The sequence below is a fragment of the Dromiciops gliroides genome, chromosome 6 (genome assembly GCF_019393635.1).
Source record: "Dromiciops gliroides isolate mDroGli1 chromosome 6, mDroGli1.pri, whole genome shotgun sequence".
Classification (NCBI taxonomy): domain Eukaryota; kingdom Metazoa; phylum Chordata; class Mammalia; order Microbiotheria; family Microbiotheriidae; genus Dromiciops; species Dromiciops gliroides.
Window position 1 is genome coordinate 149,781,128 of NC_057866.1, and position 21,191 is coordinate 149,802,318.

Consider the following 21,191-nt stretch of genomic DNA (forward strand, 5'->3'; position numbering starts at 1 on the left):
AGGCTTATGGAGTGGGGGAAGAGATAGGAGAGGAGCAGGGCAGTAAATGAATTTTACACTCATCAGAAAAGGCTGAAGGACCTTAAACTCATCAGAGCTGCCTCAAAGAGGGATTAACAGACACATCCAACTGGGTGTAGTAATCTGTTTAATCTGGGAAGTAAATGAGCCTAACACTCATCAGAATTGGCTCAAAGACCTCAACCTCATTAGAAGTGGCTCAAGGAGGGAATAATGTACACACTCAATTGGGTGGAGTAATCTCTCTAACCCTGCAGGAAAATAGGAGGGGAAGGGGATAAAGAGAGAGGGGCAAAAGAAGGAATGGCAGAGTGGGGGCGGGGACAGACAGAAGCAAATCCCTTTTGCAGGGTGATAGGATGAAAGAAGATGGATAATAGAATAAATATCATGGGGAAGGGGATAGGATGGAAGGGAAACAGTTAACAATAGGAATCATGAAAAAGAGAAAAGGGGGGAAAATTGTACAAAAAATATTTATAGCAACTCTTGGTGGAGGCTAAGAATTGAGAATCAAGGGAATGTCCATCAATTGAGGAATGATGGAAGAAGCTGTGTTATATGATTGTAGTGGGATGGTCTTGTGCTACAGGAAATGACAAACAGGATGATCCCCAAAAAACCTTGAAAGACTAATGAACATCGATGTATAGTGAAGTGAGCAGAGCAGGGAGGACATTGTGCATAGGGACAGCAGTATTGTTCAATGAGCAATTGTGAATGACTTAACTACTCTCAGCAGTGCAATGATCCAAGACAATCCTAAGGAACTAATGAGGAAGCTTACTATGCACGCCTATAGAAAGAACTGATAAAAAGAACCCTTGTGGATTGTATACATATAACTTGATTGTGATCTTGTGGAGGGGGGAGGAAAGGGAGGGAGGGAGAAAAATTTGGAACTCTAAATCTTATGAAAATGAATGTTGAAAACTACCCTTACATGTAAATGGAAATATAATAAATAATATATTAAAAATATTAAAAATAATAAAAATAAATATTTGTTGCTAAAATAGTCTTTTAGGCAAGCATACATTGGTTATTCAAACAGTATTGCCAGCCCATCTGAGTTGCATGTACCAAAGCAGAGTTTGAATGCTTGGCAGTTTAGTTTGAAAAAGAATCTCAGTGTCCGGTACTTTATCCTGTCATGTATAGATATACAAATGCTAATATGTGTGTTAATGTTTATATATATATTCACACTCATATATGTATATATGTATGTGTACACACATATTTATATGTTTCTATACGCATATAGGTAAACTATAATGTGTGTATATATATAAACATACACATATATACATATACATACATACATATGCATATACATAAGGTTGGAATCAACATTTGTAAGGGCCTTTTATATCCGATGTCTTGGATTTATCTGATCTAACTTATTTGACCTCATGAAGGATTTCCTTCTATTCTTGAAATGTGGTCACCTAGTCTTAGCTTCCAACATCACTTCTCAAAACAGTTCATTCCAGTTTTGAACAACTCTTTAGGGTAAGAAAGTTCTTCCATGGAGCAAAGCAGTCTCCTCCATCACGGTTTGGTCAGGAAAGGCTCTTTAAAGCTACCCAGAAAAAATCTAATGTTTTTCCAACATGACAGTCTTTTAGATATTTGAAGAAAGCCAACATCTCTCCCATCTTCAGTTTTCATAGAGAAACAGGTAGTACCATAGAAAGAGGGTTGAGCCTAGATTCAGGAAGATCTGAGCTCAAATCCAGCCTTTGACTTTTGCTAGCAGTGTGACCGTGAGCAAGTCACTTGACTTCTTTTTGCCTCAGTTTTCTCTACTGTAAAATGGGCATAATACTTTGCATGGTGGTGGTAAGGATCAAGTTAAATAAGTTAAAATTTGTAAAATCATTTAGCAGAAAGACTACACATAGTTGGCCCTTCCCCTCCTCTTTACCTCTTCTCTAAGTTTAATGTTCTCCTTCATCTCTTCTTCAAAAAATAAGGTATTATGATGCTCCTTATCACACTGAATTCCCACATCTGACTACACTTAGGTTTTTCCAATAGCCCTCTTATTCTAGGCTCACAGAACCAAATGCAGTATACCAGATGTAATGTAACCAACAAAGAATACAATGAAACTATTATCTCCCTTTTTCTGCACAATGTAAATCCCATCAATGAATATTTTTTTAAATGTAGTATACAACTGCATGAGCTTTTTGTCATCTTAGCACACTGTTGACTTACACTGAGTTATTAGCAGCATCCAATTCTTTTCCACATGAACCGCATTCAAGTAACATATCAGTTGCCAAATAATGTATTACTTGGTTGATTGTTTTTAGTCTAACTTTAAGAGTTATTTTTTAAAATCTTTTAAAAATTCTAACTATATTAATCTTCATTTATTTCAACTTGTACAATTTTTTCTACTATTTCATCCTGTCCAGACTTTTTTGAATCCTGGTTCTGTTTGCTAGTGAATTACCTCTCCCTTCTAGATTTACATCTTCCACAAATTTGATAAACATGCCTGTTATGGCTTCCTCCAAATCAGTGATAAAACTGTTGAAGACCTAGAAGACCAAAGGCAGATCCTCACATGACAATATTAGATATCTTTCCTCCAAGATGTTGTAAGTCTACTAAATCTTGATTATGGCTGTCAAACCAGCTATTAATAAAACTGTCATCCATCTACTATTTCTCCATGTTTCCTGCAAGATATCATAATGGATTTTTTTGAGATATATTACTTAAATTGACATACACTTTGCTACCACATATCGTTGGTGTCTGCTTAGCAACCCTATTAAAAGAGGAACTATAGTTCCACAGAACTTATTCTTTGGACATATGCCAACAATCCCTGATCATCAACATCCTTTTTTAAAATGCCATGAAGGCTTCTCCTGGAGTTGGATGCCAAACTCCCCAGATTCAAGCTTCTGAAAAACATCTTTCTTCCCTTTTTGAAATTATAACATTATTTTCCCATTGTGGTTTTTGTCATTTTTTCTACTCCACAAAATTCCTCAGAAACGATCTTCAGTAATAGTCATTACATCTGAACATTTTCCTCCTGTGCCCTAAGAACACATTTGTCTGAGCAAGAAGAGTTTTTTGTTTTGCTTTATACCAGTTAGGAATTTAGGCTTAGTTATGGTCTTGTACAATATTTCAAATGTGATCCAGCAGGTTCTTTTCCTTTTACACAATCATGGGTTTAAGTCTTTGTCCTCAGTGTCCATGCCAATTATACAATATACACTCATACACTATATAGCTGGCTGGTGAATAGTAAACACATTAAAATCTTTGTTCAATAAAATGGCCTTCCAATGACAAGGATAGTATGCATTTCATTCTGTTGTTATAGGTTGTTAGGCTCATTCATTAATCAATAAGAAGTCATATATTAAACTGCTACCATTTACTGTGCTGGGTGGGTACTGAGGAGACAAGACTTAAATGAAAGAGTCCTTGCCTCCAAGAGGTTTACATTCCATGGGGGCAGATGTACATATATAATATATCACAGCCAATAGGGGGATCAGGAAAGGTCTTGTATAAATGGTAGCATTTGAGGAGAACTTTGAAGGAAACAAGAAATTCTAAAAGGTGAAGGTGAGTATGGAATCGTTTCAGTCATGAGACACAGCCAGTGCAAAGAAACAAAGATAGGAGACAGAGACTGATGTACATGAAAATTAGCAAGAAGTGATTGGATTGAACCATATAGTCCATTAAGCAGGGAGTATGATATGCTAAAGGTGGAAAGGTAGGCTGGAGCTAGATGGTGAAGGACTTAGTTATTTTGAATACCTCTGGACCTATTTGAGGAGGCACTAAAACTGCGAGGATAGATAGAGTCACCCAGGTATCATCTGTGGACTTTAGCATTTGCAAGGCTTCATCATATCCAGAGAATCCATGTTCTATTTTGATTCTTCACAGGACATCCTCTATAATAGTAGAAGACACTGTTGGTCAATGCATGTCTTTGTTTTATTCCTCACTTGTTTGCCATGGTGATTCAAAATAAAGTTATCTCCCTTATTGAATGTTCAGGCATCCATTTGTAAGGGCTAAAATTCTAGTTATACTGTCTAAAATATCTAATGAGTGGTCGCCAATAAATTATAAGCTTTAGCAAGAGTTAGACTTTTAAGCATTTATTAAGGAGAATAAGAATTTGGTAAAGAGAGAGAGAAAGGCCTACATTCATCTATCTATTAAAGGGAGAGCACATTTCTAGCTCCCTTCTCCACCATAGTCCTCAGGAAAGAGAGCAAGTCAGAGCACCAGGCTCCCCCTTCTTCCTCCCACAAGCAAACGTCACTTCCTGACACCAAAGAAAAGACACATGGTCTTGCCCTCAGAGACCTTCACCTCATGGCGGAGCTTTTCTACAGTAAATCACCAGCAGGTGGTGTCATCCCAATTGTTATACCTTGGAAGTGTTATAAGTTGCAGACCACCACAATAAAATGAATATCTCAATAGAGTCACATGAATTTCTTGGTTTCCCAGTGCATATAAAAGTTATATTTATATTATACTGTAGTTTATTACATGTGAAATAATAGTATCATGTCTAAAATTCTACATACCTTAGTTAAAAATACTTTATTATTAAAAATTGTTAATTGCAATATGAGCCTTCAGTAAGTTATAATCTTTTTACTGGTAGAGAGTCTTGCATTGATGCTGATGGCTGTTAACTGATCAGAGTAGTCGTTGCTGAAATTTGGGATTGCTATGGAATTTTTTTTTAAAAAAGGCAATAAGGTGGGTAGCTAGGTGGCACAGTAGATAGAGTGCCAGCCCTGGATTCAGGAGGACCTGAGTTCAAATGAGATCTCAGACCCTTGACAGTTACTAGCTGTTACCCTGGGCAAGTCACCCTCATTGACCCGCGCAAAAAAAAGAAAAAACAAGACAATGAAGTTTGCCTCACCAATTGACTTCCTTTCACTTGAACATGTAGAGGCCATTGTAGATTTATTAATTAGCCAAATTTCAATATTGTTGTATCTAAAGGAGAGTGAGATGGCTAATATTTAGAGAATTCAGAGCACACCCAACATTTATCAATTATGTTCACCTTCTTATAAGGACACCCCAAATAATTACAATAGTAACTTCAGAATTCACTAATCAACTATCACTATAACAAATACTTTAATAATGAAAAAGTTTGAAATATTGCAAGACTTACCAAAAATATAACACAGAACCATAGTATGAACACATGCTGTTGGAAAAATGGCACCAATATACTTGCTTGACTCAGGATTGCCACAAACTTTCAATTTCTAAAATATGCAATATCTGTGGAGCAAAACAAAGTGCAATAAGACAATTACGTCTGTATTAATCAGTCTTATACAATCTTAATATATACATGAGAACATGAGAGAGATCCCTTTTGAGAAGAGAGCCTTCAAAGCTAGGTTTTGTTTTCCCAAGTCAAAATCTTCATTTTTCTCAACAAATAGTAAATAAATATGATAGAATCTTGAAACCTTGATGTAATTCAGTCATGTCTAGCTCTGGTCCATCATAGACATTTTCAAATTTTCATCAAGCAAAGCAAGCTTTGTCAAGTGAGTAAATTATTCTCAAAGATTTTTCATAATCAAGATGATAAAATGGAGAGGTACTTATTGATAATGTCACAATTACCTTACCTTGGTATGTCAATTTTCCCCATACATAAATATCTTGCTCTCTCTTAGCTTATAAAATTATCCCTTAATGTATTTAAGATTGTGCAGAAACAAGTGTTTCATAATAAATATAACATTATTAAAATGTATTTCTTTTGAACAAGATATACCCTTCTTTTTCCAGAGTAGTCATGTGTATTAACTCATTGATTCTCAATGCTGGCTATGAGTTTGTAATTACCTTATCATATTAAAATTTCAAGTTCACATTTATTACTATAACGTGTATTGGTGTAGATGTTTTTGAGGCCATATACATTATTACATAACCTCCATTCTTAATCATTAGCTTTTTGATTTCCTGAAAACCTGGCTCCTTTTTTATGCTTGCTATTCTCCATGGTATCTGACTTTGAAAGTTTAGCTAGACAATTTTCTCTCACCATCACTTTTTCCTTCAAGGGTCCAATGGATTCCTCAGAATCCTTGTGAAATGCACTCAATCCTTATTCAGCAACACATCATTCTGATTTTTATACCATGCTCCAGAAAGGAAATTCCTGTTCTTCAATAAATCATACCAGCAAATTGTTCACTACCTATAGTCTCTTTCTTCTCCAAAGTCCCAACCATCAACAGCAAAATGAGATGTAACCCATGTCCCAAATCCTTTAGGCTTATCCTGAATTTCAAACTCATAAAAGATATTTTCCAGGTTCTTTCTAGTTATCTAATTTATCCCCTTATTAATCCACAAATAGGCTGGCAGGTGGCTAATATGATAAGTGTTAACAAGCTTTCTGTCACAACTTGGATACACATCCCAGGAAGACAATACACTTCTAGTTAGCTATGTTAAGCCTCCATATGTTCAACTCCCTCTCCCACAGTAAGAACTCACAAAATGTAATAACACATCTCTTTCTCCTGGAGCTAATACAAGGTTTGGCATAGCCACTAGTATGTACAGATGATCTGAGAAGGAGGAGGAGAATGAGAGAGAAAGAAGGAGTAAAAGGAGGAGAAGGAAAAGGAGAAGGAGGAGGAAAAGGATGAAGGGAGGAGGAGGAAGAGGAGAAAGAGAAGAATAAGGGGGAGGAGAAAGAGAAGGAAAAGGAGCGGGAGGAGAAACAGAAGGAGGAGGAGAATAAGAAGAAAAAGAAATGACAGAATTTTAAGTTTTGCAAAACATTTTACATATGTGATAATCCTGTGCAATGGTTCCTATTATTATTTCCCTTTTCAGATGTAGAAGCTGAGGTCAAAGGAAATTAAGTGACTTGCTTAGGGTTTCACAGTTATTAAATGCCTGAGAGAGAATTCAGACTCAGCCTTTCCATTTTGCCAGTAAGATGCTTCCTTATTGTTCCATAGATGGAGCTGTTTTCTTTATCTGGATCCACCTAACCCTTTTGGAAAGAGTCTCATACAACACAAGCCTAATTATTCAAAAATTCTCATTTCCTCCCTTCTCCCAGTCTTATTCTAACACTCACCAGTCTCTTGAAAATAGTTTCCTGTCTGGCTTCTCAGAAACATTTTTATTACTTCTTTTCTTCATGGCTTATTTCTTCTATCCTCCCTAATAACCCAGGGCATAAAGGATTCATTTGACTTTCTGTTGAAGCGTGGATATCAGTTTAACACTTAAATAGTCGGTAAGGACCCCTGGCAGGAAGGCCAACGTTGCATAGACTTTGTAATAATAGGGACAATTTTTTTATTATATTTCTTTGATCTTTCAAGTCAAATCTAGTCTTCGTGGCTCATTTGAAAATATCCTTATTTGACTATTGTAGCACATTGCTTGTTTTCTGAAATTATTTTCTATGTAAAAGGAGTTTCTAGAAAAGTCATTTCTAATATAATTAATTAGTGCTCATTTCTCAACTAGGCATTTGCCTAAACTTTCTTAAGAAATCATGGGTGGATAAATAAATTTATATGTGCTTTTCGTGTTCATGGAATCTTTCCTCCTTTATTAAATATATACATAAAATTTGTCATACATATGAAAAGGCAATTTGTAAAACTTTTGTGGAGAATATTAGCTAGTCAAGATAGATTTTCTGTACAAACTAAAGAACTCACAAAATTAAAATTAAAATTCTTTGAAAATTGAAACACCTCAACTCAAAGGAAAAGGATCCCTCTGCAGTCAATAACCCAGCATTTATTAGGTGTCCACTATGCCAGGAATTGTGGCAAGTGCTGAGAATAAGAAGAGAGGAAGAAAGTCATTGCTCTCAAAGAATTTATAACATATCATAGGGATCACATAAGGCATCAAAATCTGACCCTCTCAGATAAGGAAACTGAAACCCAAGAAGGTTTTGTCTTACCCAACATGCCGCAGATGACATAAAGAAGGTATAATACCAAGTATAATGATTCCATAGCCAGTGTTTTTACCACTTTGTGATCTTTCTTCAGTTTTTGAAAAAAAAAATTGATCTTAGCAGTTATAAGTATAGAAAATTTTAGAGGGGAATATACAATATATAGCAGAGAAATTAAAGGAAATGTTGTCAAGAATGATGCCTGGATATTAATCCAACTATTTGTACAATGCCTATGTGTTAATCTTCATGAACGATTTTTTACCTAAAATGAAGAAGATATATCTTGTAAGTGGATGGTATTTTCATAGATGGTATGGTTTGTGGATCACTATATCATTAAGTCCAAATAATGATGTGTTTTGGATAGAGTGCTGTACTCGGAGACAGGGTGGCCTGGATCCAAATCTTGCTCTTTACATTTACTAATCACGTATATACAGGTAAGTCACTTGAACATATCTATGAGCTTTAGCTTCTTCAACTATTAAAAGGAAGTAATAATGCATTTAGAGATCTACATGATAAGCTCATTATATAGTTCATATGAGATAATTTTTGTAAGTACTTTTGAAAATTCAAAACGCTATATAAATGTCAGCTATTATTATTACTTGTATTCCATCTGGATAGAGCAATGAGAAATCTATTTTAGAATGCATTAGTTACAATTCCCCAATGACAGTGCACCTGAAAAATATATTAGAGACATGAGGAAAATCAAAATAACAGCTTTGGTTGTTAAGAAGCAATTACAAAATCAAAATGCAAAGTAATTTCTTAATCATTTTAAAAAATTAAAACCATGACTTTATAATGTTGCAATGATAAGCCATTCCAGATTTCTCCAACTTGATACTTTTAAAGAGTGTCCCATCAAATAACCCTCCACGTTTTAGCCTTTAGTGATTCCAAACATGTACCAGATCTACGATGTCGTTCTCCCTCCCACAACCCCTCTGTCAACCCTAAAGCAAGATCCAGCATGACAGTACAGGCAATATGCCGAGCAGACATATATGTCAGCAAGATAAGGTTGGTTCAAATCCAAGGAAGTCATATGGGGGCTGTTCTTGGAAATTGGTGACTTTGGCACCAAGTGTCTTTCCCATATACAAACTGTTTTGTTTTGTTTTTTCTCTAAGACATGAAGATTTCATATTGTGCAGGAAGAGTAGGAATTCAAAGGTCTGCATAACAGGTGTTCTCTAGGGCTATATGAGGGAGGGATGATGGAAGCACTTAGACTAATTTCAATTTGAATAATATCATTGTAATTCCTAGATGAAACTACAGACATTGAGTTAGCAATCTGAAATTGTGACACATACTGGTTTAAATATTTTCCCCTCTGTTCTCTCAAGATAGGCATGCCCTGAAAAAAATGCTCTAACTCACTATTGATTAGAGAGATTCAGGCCAAAACAATTCCAGGCACTACCTCATACCCATTGGATTGGACAATAGGACAGCAGAGGAAAATGACAAATGTTGTGGGGAATAATGGGAAATGAGATATTAATACACTCTTAATCCTGCTCAGTATAAGACTCCACATTAAAATACTGAAGTTGGAGAAATCAGAGACCTCTTGTGATAAATGTCTCTCACACCATCAGTCATTTGGAAGTTCTTGCCATTTCTGCCCCCACAACATTTCTCAAATCTGTCCTCTTCCCTAAATTCACATAGCTTAGTTCAGGACCTCATTGCCTCACTCCTGGACCAGTGCAGTAAAATCTTCATTGATTTCTCTGTTTCTAGTTCCTCCTCTTCATCCATCCTCCACACAGCTGCTAAATTTATATCCTTAGCATGGAGGTCAGACGAAGTGACTTCCAGACAATGTTTTGAACATTAAGAAGGGCTTAATATCTGCAAAATGAACAAAGGAACAAATGATACAATTGTCAAAATTATCCATTGATTCCACAAGAATTGGGAGAAAAATCACAGGCTGGTTTCTCTACCTCATTCTGTGAGACATTACCCTCTTGCATTGCTAATAGAGAAAAGGAAGAAGAATGAGAAAGGGAATAAGAGTTATTCATGGCAGATTTCCTAACAAAGTTTTGATTACCTTGTTTTTCCCATGAAGCTCTTTAGAAAATAAAATATAGAAACTTAATCCTTAATTTCCTATGACATTTATTTGTAAAATACTCATCAGTTTTAAAATTATTGTTATTATTAATAATTATAATAATGTCACTAAGTAGCATGCTAGTGTGTGGAGTACTAAACTTAGGGTCAGGAAAATATGAGTTCATATCCTTTCTCAGACACTAGCTTTGAGAGTCCCATGATGGTCACTTAACTTCTCTTAGCCCAAAATTTCTGCATTTGTAAAATGGGGATAATAATAGTACCTGCCCCACAGTGTTGTCATGAAGATCAACTGACATAACATATGCAAAACACTGTGCAGACAGAAAGAACTATATAAATGCCAGTTCTTATGGTTTTAAAATATTTTAAAATACTGTATATCTTTATATTTTAAAATTTTGGATTAAAAAGTTTTTCAAATGTTTAAAATACTGTATAGCCTCAATTTAAGTAAACGGTGAAATGTAACATTTAGACCTTGAAGGGATGTTCAAGACCATCCAGTCCAATTTCTTAATTTTAGAGATAAGGAAAGTGAGGCTCAAAATAGTCATCTATCTTTTCCAGGATTATATTGATAATGTGTCTAATATTAGATTTGAGCCCATGTCTTCCAGTTCCAAAGCCAGTCCTTTTTCTACCACATGCCTTTTTTGTCCAGCCTTACCTTCCAGCCAAATTATCTCCTGCTATTCTTTTAACTTAATATTCCTAACATTATTCTTGCTCTCCTTATAGTGATTCTCTGACGTGCAACAAAGAGAAACTTGTTAAACTACATTTAGGGTAATGTGCTTGTGATGACCAGAAATAGTTCATGAAATTCCCTAAGCAGCTTCTTTCCTAATGGGGAAATAATCAAGCACTGGAGGGAATCTAACTTAGTTTATGTTGATAGGTCATATTTCATAATGCCAAGCAAACAAATACCTTCCTGCTCATGCACAAAGAGAAGGGGCTGAGGGTTGAAGAAAAGAGTACTGAAGATACTTGCCATATCAAATAGGGAACTTTAATAACCATTCTCCATTTAAATGTTTTTTCCATCACCACTTCATGAACTATAGGTGGGTGATAAAGGGAAGGCATTTCATTAGGCCTCACTGTCTGAATAGAAGGGGCTATAAAATTACAAAGACTTCAAGGGTGAGCAAGTAACAGAGAACTGGCCATGCCAATCAACTACTGACCAGCCTAGTTGATGTCAGAAAGGTTTGTCACTAGAAGTCATGAATTTTCTTTGCCCCTATGAGACACAGGAAGAATTTTGATCTGTGTGTTTGAATGAAGTAACCATGATAATGAAGTTTCTGTTACCTAAAATAAAGAAATAAGTATGTAACATAGAAATAGACCATTATCTTCTAGTTGATAAACCATACATAGTTGTACATGGGATGGATAGGAGTTTGACTAAACCACTGAAGCTCTAATTTTTTTTAGTGGAATTCCATTTTCCTAGTTAAATATTTTTATGGTGAAACAGTAAACATAGATTGAGTTTAGAATGAACAATTCTAAATAAAATACATAGTCAATGTTGTTTTATGTTTTTAAAATAAACCATAAGTGGCAAATGAAAATAAAATAACATAGTAACTATTATGGCATCAGAAATGATAAATTCAAGAAATTCTGAGAAGTCTGGTCAGATTACATATTGATTCAGAGTGAAGTAAGCAGAAATAGAAGAAAAAATATGCCCAACTACAGCACTGTTTATTAAAATAAAATATAATAATGTATATTGAAATAGCACTAAAAGGTAGTTGAAATCAGAACAATAGCAAATGACACATCTTGGAACTAAACAAAAGATAATGAAACATATTCACTTGTTATTATTTATCTCCATATAATATTGCATAGATTTTGGGAGGAAAGTTTCACATATGGTATTGGATACATGTTTTTGTCAGTCAATTTTGCCTAACATTTTTTTTCCAAGAGGAGTTTATCAGGAACTGATTTTGATGTAAGGAAAAAGAAAAACTGTCAACAAATTATATATATATATATACATATGTCTGTGTGTATGTATATATATACACACATATATATGTATATATGTATATATATTCACATATTTAATTTTAAAAATAAATTATTAAACCTAATGGTATTATTTTATTTCAAGCATCCCAAAAGACTCCTTTTCAAGGAAACAACATATGATAGGTGAGAGCTGTTTTCTTTTTCCCTATGCTCAGTAATTTTCTGTCACCATATATACTCAGTACCTTGATTCAAATAGAATTGAGTTAATGTTTAAAAAACACATCAATACAAAAATAGCATGTTTGGGTCAATATGCTTGCTTTGAAAAAGTTAAATTTGCTAACATTGATTTCTTAATGGTTCAGTTACCTCAGCTATTTATTCACAGCTACAAAGAATATTCCACATTTCATGTCACAGTTAAACTCCACTTCTAGGGATTCTTTCTTGGAAAAAATAAATATATTTCAAGAACTTTCAAACTATATTAAAGAAAGCGTTGATGTTCTCCTGTCCAGAGTGTATCACCTACAAAGGATAGAGATCATTTCCATATATGTATGTATGTAAATCAATTGGTATAAGAAGGACTCCAACATAGCTTAAAAATTACCTTAGTCAAGAAACACTTGCCATACTTGCAAACAGAGAGAGATGACTGGAAAAGGCTCCATTGATTTAGAATATAAATTCATTTGTAAAAATCATGCAGAGAGCAAATGAAAGCTACTTAGGATCAGTAACACATTAGAAGAAAGAGAAGTAGAAAATAAAACCACTTCAAAGAAATATTGTCAGGAGAGTCAAGGAAGGAAGTAGTTCCAAAGAATTTAAGGATTCTCATGGAAGTACGACAACAAAAAGAAAAAAAAATGAAATAGGTTTGCTACAATTTTTATGGCAAACTTTTTTCCACCATCAAGAAAAAGAGAGCACTACACAGGACTCTAATAGTCCCAGATGTGCTTAGAGAGGAGGCAGAAATGTTACTCAGGAGAACAAAGATGGGAAAAGCAGCTCCATTAGAACAAATATACATAGAAGTTATTCATGGTGGAGATGACCCAATTAAGAAGGCTTTGAGGAATAATTTAAAAGGTAGCCAAAGGAAAGAGGGGGAAAAACGTGGAAAAAATATAACTGAAAAAAAGTGACCAAGAAGTAGAAAAAATTAATGTGTGTCTATTTTCTTATCTGCATGAAATATTTATGAGAATAATCTACATTCAGATTAAGTGTATCGTTAATGAGGGTATAAGTAGGAAACAGGTAGGTTTTTAAATCGTATTCCATGGCAGATCACATCTTATCTCAAACATAACTGAAAGCTATAGCAAATGCAAAATCCCACTATGCTTATTGTTTATTACTTTTTTAAAAAATGATTTATTTTGGAGAGCAAAACTGTGTCATAAAGGTTCTCTTTCAATATTATGTTGTCTATTTGTACATCAAAATTATTCAAGATTCCTTGAAAAATTAATCAATAGATATTATGTTGTTTGCCAGCTCTTTGATCATTAAGATCAGGTGAGGCATAGAAGAGTCAGCAATGTGTTTGTTATAAATGTTTGTCATTGTGATGGAAGATATATGTGCATATGTATTTACATAAATGTACATATACATACATACAAACATTGCAGCCCAGATGGAGGTAGGCTTCAATTCCAGTTGTAGCAAGACTAAACAAGTGTTATCTGAGAACCATCCCAACTAATTTTGAATCAATCAATGAACATATATTAAGTCTAAGTTCCCGATGGATGGAAACATGGTGATGATATATAGTCAAGCATATATTTATCCAGAGGCACACAGGATCTATGATATGCATCAGTAAAGGGAATACCTATTCCTTGAATTTTATATATACATGTATATAACATGTATATTATATAATGCACATGTGTATGCTTATGCATATCAGTGCACATATGTATACACAGAACAATGAAATACAGAAGATGGAAAGCTAGCCTTGGAGCCAGGAAGATCTGGGTTCAGATCTACCTCTGATACACACTGTGTTACCCTAGGCAAATCATTTAATCTCTATACTCCAAGCAAATCTAAATTTCAATGATTATGTTTTCCAGAACATGTGCCAATCTGCTGTGGTAAATTGAATTTTCTCCCTGGGAGTTAGTTATCTATACTAATGAAATCATAGACGTGGATACACACACAAACACAAATATATTTTAAGAGACCTTGAGATTGTTGGCATAAATAGATGTAAATGAAAGTCATAATGTCTCCATGCCTTAATAGATGATTCTTGTGGGTTGTTGCATTGCATTTTTAAAAAAAAATCATTAAGTGGCTTAACTTCTAACAATGAATTTCTTCAAAAGCTGCTATTCTGAGATATTCAGTTGACAGATATATATTCTCTTCCTGGGACTCTATTTGAAATCTATTCCACAGAGGAAGATCTTCCAGGAATTGTCCTCCACTGTCAAAATTTTTGACAATACAGAGAATCCTTCATACTACGAACACTCCCAAGTGTGGCTGAACCATATTAAAATGAAACTGGGAAATACTTAGCAAGAGAAATAAAAATACAATATAATAAACCATAGATAAAATAATCTATTTCAAAACTAAGTCAATATATGGCCCACAGGAACCCTTATGTATGGCTTAGTGGCTCCCATTTCTATTTAAGTTTGACACCACTGCACTAAACCCTAGTTCATCAAGTTCTCATTTGCCCTTGCCTATAAATGTATCAAATTTCTATAATTGAACTGTCATTTAATATTTATCTATTAATGCTTTTCCTCTGACTTATTAAATTAGTTCCAAAGCAATTTTGTTTGGAAATGACTGACTTTTATTTTTATTGCTCTGTTCTTGTCATTGACAAATGACAATAAAAATGCATTCAATACAATACACCTTGACTGTGTAGCAAGAGCCTCAATTGGTATATTAAAAGTCCATGTATAATAATGAGACAAAATAAGTTTTCAACCAAGAATAACCTTTGAGTAGAAAGCTGTACTTAATATGTCATGTGAAAATGGGACTGTGTGCATACCAATGTGTGCAGTCTAATTGGTACCCTTGCCTCAAATCATCTTTCAAAGAATTATTTTCTGAAATAAGTATTATTCCAATATATAAGGTGTCTTGTTTAACAAGTAAGAAAAACCTATAATCATATATGTGAAATGTCCCTGATCTCATAAATCCATTCAAGACTGTATTACTACAAACTATAATATATCATTATTGTCCAGTGTAGACACGTTAAATCTTGACTTCCTCAACAAAACATTGTCTCTGTCACAAGAGGTCAACAACATTGCAGCAGTACTTTTAACTAATTGCTTTGTGGACCTAATTATCCATGTCAGTTCTATAATGTAAAGTGCATCCTAGGGGCTTTGGGGTGATGTCTTGCTTTCATTTAACACAATATATTTTTCTTGCATTATTTTATAATAAGAACTTCTGGTAGGGAAGAGTATAATATGGCCTGAAAGTACCTAAAAATTATTTCCTGTGACTGGTATGACATAGAATAGGAGCTTAACAAAAGCTGTCAAATTGAATTTAATTTGACTAATGTTTTTAAACTTTCATTTTCCTGAATCATTTTAGCTTAAATCACCCAACCTTTGAATTACTGGGAGTGCCTTCAAAGTTCATCTAATCCAAGCCATACCTAACCAATAATCCATTCTATAATATCGCTGATAAATGGCATCTGCTTGAAAACTTCCATGTAAGAGAACCAAGTACCTTGAAAGGTAATCTACTAGAGGTCACTGGATCTATGGGGATATTTTTTCTTTTTGTGGAACCCCAAATTTTCCTCTTTGCAATTTCTGCCATTTGCTTTTTCTACTCCATGCCCTCAGAAGGCTGAGAGATTAAGTCATTCCTCTACATGGAAATCCTTCAGAGAATTGAAGATAGTTTTTATGTCCTCTTTTCTAGACTTATCATCCTTGATTAATTTTTAGGTCTTTGTGAGGAATCATTTGTCTCTCATCCCTTGCTACTTTTTCCTTAAGGGCTCTAGTTTTCCAATATCCTTCCTAAATTCTTCCTCCCAAAGAGGACGATAGCCTTTGAGATGTACCTTCATAACATAAAAACAGAAGAGTTAAAGGAATGCCATTATGAAACCAGTTATCTGGGAGCATAGACAGAAACACTAGATTGAAATGTTCAAGTGTTACCAAAATGCATTTTAATGTTATAAAGATACTTAAAATGTCCATCCAGTGGCAAAATTATAGACTACTTTCTTGGGGATTATCTGTTCCTACCGTGCCACTTTGGTATGGATACTGAGACCTCGGTAATGGTGGTCTTATTTGTTTCATTGTGGTGCCTGTCCATTGAATTTGTTCCCACACTGATGGTTATTTATATTAGTCTTATTCTCTAAAACTACCCCTTTAGAGATTCATGAGCACAATTAGAAACCTAATTCATAATATTCATCACTCACTTCCAATTAAAGAGTATTGACTAGAGTGTAGAGAAAATAAAGATACTGCTTTTTTTTCTTTTTAAGGAAATCACACAGCATTAATATAAATACAAATGATGAGAATTGATGAGAATTGCAGATAGGAGGAAGACAAATTGATCTTTACAAACACTTGATATTCAAAATATGGTTTTGGGGTGTGGGATGTGAGGTAGTTAATCTCTCAAGGCACAAACTATGGCAAAGTGTTTCTATTTTTAAAATGATAAATTTATCAGTTTGAATGATTGTACTATAAATCTCCCCTTTTATTTTTTTATTTATTTTTTTTTTACTGAGGCAATTGGGGTTAAGTGACTTGCCCAGGGTCACACAGCTAGTAAGTGTTAAGTGTCTGAGGCCGGATTTGAACTCAGGTACTCCTGACTCCAGGGCCGGTGCTCTATCCACTGTGCCACCTAGCTGCCCCTGATCTCCCCTTTTATAAAGAGGCATAGACAACTTATCATTGATGTGACTATTTTTAAAAATACTGATTTTCTATTTGGGGAAATTTGTTTTTCTTTGTATAAATGAATATTTATTGTCTTTACATTTCTTTCCATCTACCAAGTTCTAGCTCCACCCTCTCCTATTGGCATATAGGTGACTGTGGGTTTTCAAAGCTAATGTCAATGGAATGTAAAGTTTGGCAGGCAGTTTCCACCTAGAAAGCTTTTGAATACTGTCCTGACAAGAGACTGAATATTTTTCATCTGAAGATCAACCTAGCTAAATAGTTAGAAAAAATAACTAGAAAGTGGACCATTGGTGATGAATATTGTCAGCCACAACTCTTAAAGGCATCAACTAAGGAAGATGACATCTATTTCTACTACGTTCAATCCAATAACTAGGAATTCAGGTAGTTGGGTCAAATTTAGTTGTGTGGGGCTGGAGTCATAATGGAGAGTTGAGCATGTGGAGACAAACTTTGGAAAGATAGTTCAAATAGTTCAATTCTAGTAACAAGCAACTTCTTTATAAAAAGGAAGTAAGATCCCTTAGAGTGTGGCCCATGAATAGTTGGCAGGCTCAACACAAAGCTCTAACCCTAAAGAGGAGATAAGGACATAAGAGTATGGGTAGCAGCAGATATGATAGGGCGTAAAGAAATGCATTCCTTGAAAAGAGGTACCAAGGAATCTAACTCTGGGAGTGGTGGCCTAGTATTACATGATGGAGTGAGCTTATAGGCTAGAATATGAGTGTGGAGGAAGCATTCCTTTGGTGTCAACACCAGTCCTTCAATTCTATGGTTCTAGTGATAGTGAAGGGTTTAACAATTGTAATGAAATCATTTATACTCGAGGTGGAACAGTGGATAAAACACTGAGCTTGGATTCAGGAGGATTTGAGTTCAAATCCAGACTCAGACGCTTGATACTTATTAGCTGTGTGACCCTGGCAAGTCAGAAAAAAAAAAAAAAAAGATCTGAGTTCAAATAATTTAGACGTTAGATAGTGGATGTGATTTTATTCAATTCACCTAGCATCTTAAAAAAATGATTTCTTATTAAAATAGAAATACTATAGACTTTCAACAAGTTAATGATGATGATGGTAATAATACTATCATTTATATAGCACCTAATATGTATCAGGAACTATGTGAAATGCTTTTTGCAAATATCATTTCATTTGATCTTCACAACAAACCTGAGAGGTAGGTGCTATTATTATATCAGTCATAGTTAAGAAAAATGAAGTAAAGAAGTTTAAGTTATTTCTCTAAGTTTGCACAGTTACTAAATGTATAAGATCACTTTTGAAATCAGGTCTTCCTGACTTCAGTCCTGATGCTATATCTACTGTGCCATCAGATTCTTACACAGGCAAAACTCCAAGTAGTCTTATCTTTTGCCTTGAATTGTCCAGTATATGTAAAACATTCCTTCTGTTTCTTTCATGAACATAATGGTGAATGAAAGTAAAGAACAAAAAATATTTTATCTATTATATGAAGATGTCTTTGAATTCTTGATTTAATTGATAATTTTAAAAATTGCAGTCGAATTTCTATAATATAGTAGTGGAGCAGATTTGTTACTGTATGTGCTTTCTTATGACTGTTTCACTGAAGAAACCTTTGCCCAATTTAATGCAATGCATTATTCATTGGGCAGATGTTGAATTAAACCAAAGCCTTAATTATTCAAATAGATTCCGAATCTATACAAATAAATTCCAAATTCGTATGAATCAAGGGGATCTGGTATCATGGCTGCAAAAAGGCCATTCAAAATTATACTTTCATCAAAATTTTAAAAAGAAATAATTCTCAAATATGATGTAAATATATGAGCTCCAAAGAAAAATATTTTCCTAAACCCTGATTGAATGTTTTAATTTTAGACATTATTGATGTGACCTCAAAGAAGAATGTTCTTGAAACTCTTCTCTCTAAAAGGAATAAAAAGAGATAATTTGATTAAACAACTTGTTGATTTGTATATGACTATGAACATTTTCTTGAATAATTATACCATTGAAAAAATAACATATAATACTTACCCATGAAAATAGAATTTAATTTTGCTAAATTTCCATACCATTGGTAATAGTCTATCTAATATTTTATCACATACCATGCTTATTGGTGCCAGATATAATATAGAAATGGGTACTACCAATAACTAAGTGGGATTTCACTATAATCTAAAAATTATAAACTCACATTAATTATGAAATTAATAAAGGCTTATCAGATCACTTGTGAATGAAGTTGCTTGTGGTTTATGTTCTCATAACAAGATCACCCTATCGCACTGACTTTCTATGTATGTATTTTTTATATATATTTGTGTGTATCTACGGACACACATGTGGACAGGGATATTCATTTTCTTTGAGACATAAAATTCTGAGGGGATATTTGTAGGATTATTGGATTGAATTACCAGGCAATAATTCATTTCCTCATTATTATCAGTAATAACAAGCCCCTACTTTTCTTTAAGTACAGCTAAAAAGGCCTCATGCTTCATGAAGCCTTTTCTTATTGTCTGTTTAGAAATGATCATGTCTCCTCCTAATTTCATCTAATTTCTCTAAAGTTCTCATCATATTCTATTCTGTACTGTAATTATTTTAATGTGATTTTCAAATAAGTTTTGTTAATATCTTTTCTTTTACTGTAAAATTCCTTTTTCTATAAATTTTTTCAGTAATTTTAATTGTTTTGGTGATGGTGTTGTCATTGTTGTTTTCCATTTACATTATTTTAGTAATTTTGTCATTTTTTTCCTGGTTCTGCATCATTTGCATCAATTCATAAAAGTTTTTTTTCCATTTTTCTGTATTCATTGTATTCATCATTTTTTTTCTACACAAAAATGTTTCATTGCCATCATGTGCTACAATGCCCATTCCCCAATAGATGAACATCTAGTTTTTTTCCACATCTTTGATTCCACAAAAAGTGCTGCTATAAATATTTTGGTATTGATCGGATCTCTCTTTTTGTCACTAATCTCCTTGGGTTATATCCCTAGCAGTGGAATCCTTGACCTGACTATTTTCAACATTCTCTTTGCGTGTGTGTGTGTATCTACACACACATATACATATGTACATGTATGTATGTATGTGTATGTGTATATATGTCTGTATGTGCATGTGTATATGCACATATAGTATAAATTGCTTTCCAGAATGTTTGAACAAATTCATTGCTTCACTTATTAGTGTTTACACTATGATTATTGTATTAATTAAATAACTATATATCTTATGCTCCATGAGGGCAAGAAGAATGTCTTATTAATCTTTTTATTTCCTCTAGTCCCTGATATGGAGTACAATGCTATGAATATAGAAGGTTCATAATAAGTAGTTGCTAAATGAATGAATCATGAGGCCCTGATTAGGTATCAGTCAACCTTACAGACAAGAAAAAGTACAGTAAATGGGACACTAGTACAACTGAGATATTAATTAATGCTGATATTTCTTGTGAAATTATCTTTGTTTTTTGTGGGGAGTGTAGATGGGACATATTAACCTACTTCATAATGGAATTGTAATAGAGATATGCTAGTCAGATTTCATTGATTATTCCTTCTTCATTGATTGTGTCACAGAGGAAGCCTTTTTACATCCTGTTGTGGGGACCACATTCTGGGAAAGATAATGATATCTTGAAATTACAGGTCTAGACTAATTAACAAATAAAGATCAAATTAGAGAGTATCCAGAGAAGGACAAGCATAAATGTGAAAGTCCTTGAGCTTATGCCATATGAGAAGGATATGAAGAAACCAAGGATATTTAGCCTGGGGAAGAAAATATGCAAAAGAGTTTAGTAGCTGATTTCATTTATTTGAAGTACTATCATGTGGGAAAGGCATAGACTTCTTGTATCTAGCCTCAGTAGACAGAGAACTAGGAGAAAAAGGTAAAAGCTATAAAGTAATGAATTTAGACTTTATTAGATGAAAGGCGTACATAGGAATTAGAACCACCCAAATGTGAATTAGTTTTCCTTATAAGGTAATAGGTTTCCCCATAATGGAGGTCTCAGAAACAGGGGAGCTGTAGATTCAAATCTTACCTCAGATATTGATTAGTGGTGTGAAT